Below are 6,000 nucleotides of genomic sequence, written 5' to 3'. Positions count from 1 at the left end.
AGTTAATACAAACCTCTAGCAGGGTGAGAGAAGATACATAGAAGCTTTCTTCCCCTTTCTGGAGCTGGACTAAAGCTGCAGCTGCACCTTTGCCAATGCTGGCTGGACTCAACAGCTGTCTTTTCTGTCCCAGACACTTTCTGATTATCTATGACATGTCATGGTTCATCCTTGGAAGTGCATCACCAGACATCATGGGATTCTTTTTTTCTACAATGACTGAGACACCTATTCCTGGCAGAGTTCAAAGAAAAGGCAGGTGTTAATGTACTAATCTGCCTTCTTGCCTGGCCAGCCACTGAAGAAATTTGACATAATGCTTCAAAGTGTATTATCAGCTGGGGAGGTGGAAGGAGGAATGGGGAAGGGATGAATACAATAATAAGAGAAAATAGGATTAATAACTTATAATGAAAACCAGTGATTATTAAGTGAACTATAATGGAACTAGATTTTTTTTGTGCACATCCTTAATATGTAGCACCTAAACAGCTATGTTTGCCCAACCTTGGAGGCAATCTAAACAACTCTCTGGGGGTGTCCTCAATTATCTAAAAGAGAGATGTTTTTTCTGCATTGTGGTGAAGGCACTTTGAGGCACTCATGGAACAGGACTGAGAGCCCTTCATAGAATCATAGAATCATAGAGTTGGAAGGGACTTCATGGGTCATCTAGTCCAACCCCCTGCACTATGCAGGACACTCACATCCCAATCGCTCATCTACTGTAACCTGCCACCCCTTTGCCTTCACAGAATCAGCCTCTCCAACAGATGACTATCTAGCCTCTGTTTAAAAAATTTGCAAAGATGGAGAAATTGTCATAGTGGTAGGTGTGCCATAGTGAGATGTGCCAGTGCAGTGAGGCAACAGTGGGCATGCATGGAGGCATGCACAGCGTTGGTGGCAGGGGCAGGCCCAGGGCACCTAGAAAAGGCACCGTGTGCTGGACTCAACCTCTCTGCCACCAGAAGCCATTGGGACAGCTTCCCACCTGCCTGCCCCATGTTTAAGGGTTTTGTTTTTGTTAGTGTTTGTTTCCATCACAGCAGTTTAAAAGGGGGCGTGAGATAACAGCCTGTTCTTTCAGGGCTTCAGTTTGCATACTGAAGCCCTGAGGGGGGTGGTGTCCATAACAGACCAGCTCAAGCAGGAACGCAACCTATCTTCCTGGGTGGGTCAAAGACTCTGAGCCAGGTGGCTGGGTGGCTGAATGAGGTGGGTGCCTGTTGGCCATCCACCAAGCCACTTCCCTGGGGGTAGGTCTTTGGGGACAAGGAACCTACCATCCTGGCTAGTATGAAGGTGGAGACCAGGGCACCCCTAGAGCCATGGCATAAGCAGTCAGACAGCTGATGGTGGGCTTTTGTTCTCCTGCTAGGCTAACCCTCTGGCTGGAGGCTTATGTAGTTTGAATAAAAGCTGTGGCCTTACTACTGCCAATCTGAGTCACATCTTGCTTGCCCATATACCCTCCTGCCAGTCAATTAATTTGTTCAGTTCCAAAGTCATTTAAGGAATAAAAGCATACTATGGAATTTACTTCTGAGTAGGATTGGTCCTGAAATAAGTATCTTTCTTTAGTGGCAGCCATACAGTCTGACAAGAACAGAAAATTGATAAATGTCTTAATGTATTACTCCTGTCATTAGTTTGTAATTTCAAGGACAAGACAAACCATTCTGTAACTGTTGCATGTATTAAGATCTGAAGAAAAATTCTCTTCTCTGAACTTTCTTGAGGAGGGATGTTTGCCATTAGAATTCTGGTCACAGATTAAGGTTAAAATATTGCTCACCTTTACAAATGTATTATGTGGCACCAGTCGCATAGCTTTTATTGCAGATAAAATCTATAACACATTCCGTGTGTGACAGAAAGAGGAACATGATTCCATATCACATTTGGATGACAGAGGCAGAATGTTGTTCTTGTACTTCTAAACTACTTTGGATCCAGTAACAATGAATTCCTCTTTCCAGGTGATTACAATGAGTAATCCTTGACATCTTTTCTGTTTTTATTATTTCTGTGCTGCAATGGGTTCCTTTCTACAGAATTTATGAAGGCTGCATAAGAGGGTTAAAGAAAGTGTTAAAATGCAGCTCCTTTTTAACCTTGGCAATAAGCAAGGTAAGAAATCCATTTCTGGAAGTTTGTAAAATGAAAGCAGTTGTTTCCAGTGGAGACTGCAACACAGTGTGGACATTCTGATGAAGGCTCAACAAGGAAAATGCAGTCCACTTCACCCACAGATCTCTTTGTAGTTCAATTTATACAGCAGCTTTATTACCCAATCACTCAATTCTCCTTCTTATATTCACTCATGGCTTTTTGTCCTTAAAGGTCCCATGATCCCCAGCATAACTTTTTAAATGGTCAAGGAGACCCTTTCTTCCCTTTTTGTTTGGCTGGATCCTACTCTTGGTCATCTCTGAGAGGGACTGTAATTTGTAAAGGGTGCTCATGATTGTACTCTACAACAGGGGTAGTCAACCTGTGGTCCTCCAAATGTTCATGGACTACAATTCCCATACCCCTACTCTACAATGTTAGAAGATGAGCAAGTCAATGAGATGGTGTAGTTGATGCTGTTAGGTCCAATGAACTGTGAAACCGTAAACTGTGGAATGGTGTGAAGCAAAAGATGCTCCAATGTTTCTGGCTGTGAAGGCAAAAGAGATCCATAACCAAAAAGGCTGAGACAAAAAACTAAACTAAAATATAGCTAGGCATGCAGTGCTGACATATAACATATAATATATGATTTAATTATACATTCAAAGATGCTAAAATGTCATTAAAAACCCCACATCCTTGGTTCCGCATATAAGTACCTATTCCTAATAAGTCCAAAAGAGATCCTAATACTTGCTGAGGCATTCTGCCTCGTAAAACCAGTGAACTTCTTCATATGTGTTATTTATGTGCTCTTCACTCTCAAAAATAAGTCACAAAACAATACAACTGAGAGCCATTTTGGTTAGCATCCTCTTTTTTTGTTAACAATCCTACATTGTATAGATTATTCTAGGGATGTAACCAAATTATTGATTCAGGTTCATCCAGTAATTCTAAACTCCAGCTAATGGCAATGGCTTATGTGAGGGGGCACAGCATCATGTACAGCAAATAGCACCTACTTTAGCCCAGTCTTGGAAGCGAAGGCGGGGAGACTACAAAAGAAGACCCGGAAGGGAGAGGCAAAGGCAAACCACCTTGCTTGCCTATAAAGAATTTTGCTGAGTTTGCCATATCATCTATTCTGACAGAATATACATGCATATATAGAACACTGAATTTCAAACCATAAACTTACATGTGCCAGAGGGTAAATAAACTTCATGAAAGAAAGGTGAAGGGCTTGTTTTGCAAGTGTAAAACAAACAAACAAACAAACAAACAAAACAGAAGACGACTAGGAACTAAAACTCTGAGTGAATTTGGAGAGGTTGTCATTTCCTGTGGAAGACATCCAGTGGTTGTATTCTGCTTGCTTTGTCATGGGGTGTGTTCAACAAAGTGGATTTTTCCATCACCAGGCATTCTCTATCTACAGAACACCACATAATCACATCTCATGCTTCAGCATATAACATGATCACCAGCGGGGGTCCAGTAGGATTTTCTTCACTGTGTCCAGCGCTATCCTTGTCACCAGATTGATTCATTTGTGCCTGCTGGTCAGATAGGTTGTTGGAGTCGTGCAGTATATTTGGCTATTTCTCTGCTCAGTCTCTGGAAACTCAATGTTTGGAGCTGAGAGGTAGTTACAGTGGCATTCCATAGCGGCTGCAAATCTGGTTGTACACCTGTTACTTTTTCTTCTTAGTGCCAGATGATCAATGTACACCAAACTACATTTTTAACTAAATTGTGAATAGGGGCATGGGATAGTAAGCCCAATGGATGGAATATTTGATTTGGAGTGGGAATTTCTGAATGTTTAATTGAGGACCAGCCATCAAACTTGAAACATTTAACTCTGTATGGAGTTATATTGTGCATATTGTGCTTGGTCGATATTTGCTGTGGTAAGCACATTATGTGTGATGTAGAAATGTGCTCCAAACATTAAGTGGACAAGTGTTAGGTAGTCACAGCCAACTGAACTCCTCAGCACACATTTCAGAGTATTGAAGTTTGCATCTCACATTTAAATTTGAAATGTTTTCTACCAGTAAAAAATTCAGCAGCTTCCTCCCAATCTTCATGTATATATGTCTACCCTTCTAGACTAAGCTGTCTACCCTTCTACCCATTATTCCATACCAGATTGTGCTGGACAACAAACTCTCTCCACAGGGCAATCAGCCCATAATATCAGTGGAAATGTCCCTTCAGCAGGAAAAGCTGAACAGCATGCTGTCAGATTCTTCAGTTTGGTAAAAAGCATGATCTGGTACCCACACATCCCACATTCAAGAGAAACAAGCCCTTGTTGTTTGTATGCTTGTGTCATAAATAAGTTGTTTTATGCCTAACATTCGAATTCCACACCGTCTTAATTTCTTACTAGGATAAACATAACTTTAGTGTATTTCCATCTTATTCTACTGACGTTGATGACAATGTTTGATGAGGACAGCAGACCTCACTTTTTCCTATAGCCATCCTGTCTCGCCTGTTCTCTTAAATGGTTATTGAACGGTTTGTTAGAAAAACCTATGATAAATAGATCGTTAGCATAAGAATGATATCCAGAGATTGCTGAGTGCCTATGTTGAGATGTGTAGCACACTTACAATGTAATATTATGCAGAGAATGGACTTTGGCTGGAGTAAGTCTGCATCGGATTGCACTGTAACCTCCCTTTGACCCTAAAGGGAGACTCGAGCATTCATCACTTAATAAGAGCTGGAACTTCGGCTGTGTTCTCTTGTACATCCCATGTAAGCTATAGGAAATACCTTGAATACTATAAATATTGAAGTTAGCTCATTGCCAGAGAAAGACTTAACATTTCTCATGGATCCACAGAACTATGTTTGGTCTCCCTATTAAGTATAACCTGTTCCTATCCAACACAATTCGCTAAGGTGCCTTAACTGCTTTTTGCAGATTTAACTATAAGAACTGCAAAATATACCCAGAGAAGCCTCACAGCCATACTTTTATTCATGTTTGCATTTTATTTCTACGTTCGATTATTCAGTTATTTCTCTCTCTCTTTTTTGGTTCCCATATTTATCTTGATGTCTCCTTGGTCTCAAAGTGGTGATTGGTGCAACAACCAAGTGCTAATGATGTAAATAATAGTCCAGTTAACATTCTTAAAACAAATTAAAACTTTCCAATTATCCATTTTAAAACATTCCAATTTAAAACACCCACAAATCAATGCATACAGGATAAGCAAGCTCACAGCCAAGTGTACTATACAATTCACTTTATGCTATATAGTCTTCATCTCTGTGTACACCTTTAATCAATCCACACTTGTATTTTGATGTGTTTTACCTTTACAGAGGAAACAATAGCCATACTTTAATGGAAGCACCACAGTCCTCTTCGTATAGAACTGTAGTATGGGTGATTTAAAAAAAAAACCTAATTTTCAGGCTTATTCTCCGGATTGTGCCCCAGCTATATTTTCCCATGGATACTTCTTTACTGATTTTGTTCTGCTTTCAGTCCATGCTGGTTTTGTTTTTGTTAAGAGCCTGCCTGAAAAGATGCAAAAGAGATATTACTATGGATGCAACAAGGCAGGGACCTGGAAGATATTGTTTATTATTTATTTAGTTAAAATATTTACATCTCACTCATCCGCTTTAGACTCAAGGTGGCTAATAGAGCAACAGCAAGTTGCGAACTCATAAAAAAATGTAGCAGCCCATCAACACCACAAGATAAAAATGCAGTTTTGAAAGATTTTGGTTCTTATATGGGATATTAAATAAACAGAAATAAAACAAAGATAATGGTTATAGGGTCTCCAGAGCAAGCTCTGAAATATATTGCTAATAACTTGGTTTGTGAGGTTCACCTGGTGACAG

Source organism: Paroedura picta, chromosome 4 (assembly GCF_049243985.1).
Source record: "Paroedura picta isolate Pp20150507F chromosome 4, Ppicta_v3.0, whole genome shotgun sequence".
Lineage (NCBI taxonomy): Eukaryota > Metazoa > Chordata > Lepidosauria > Squamata > Gekkonidae > Paroedura > Paroedura picta.
Note: the sequence above shows the minus strand (reverse complement) of the source record.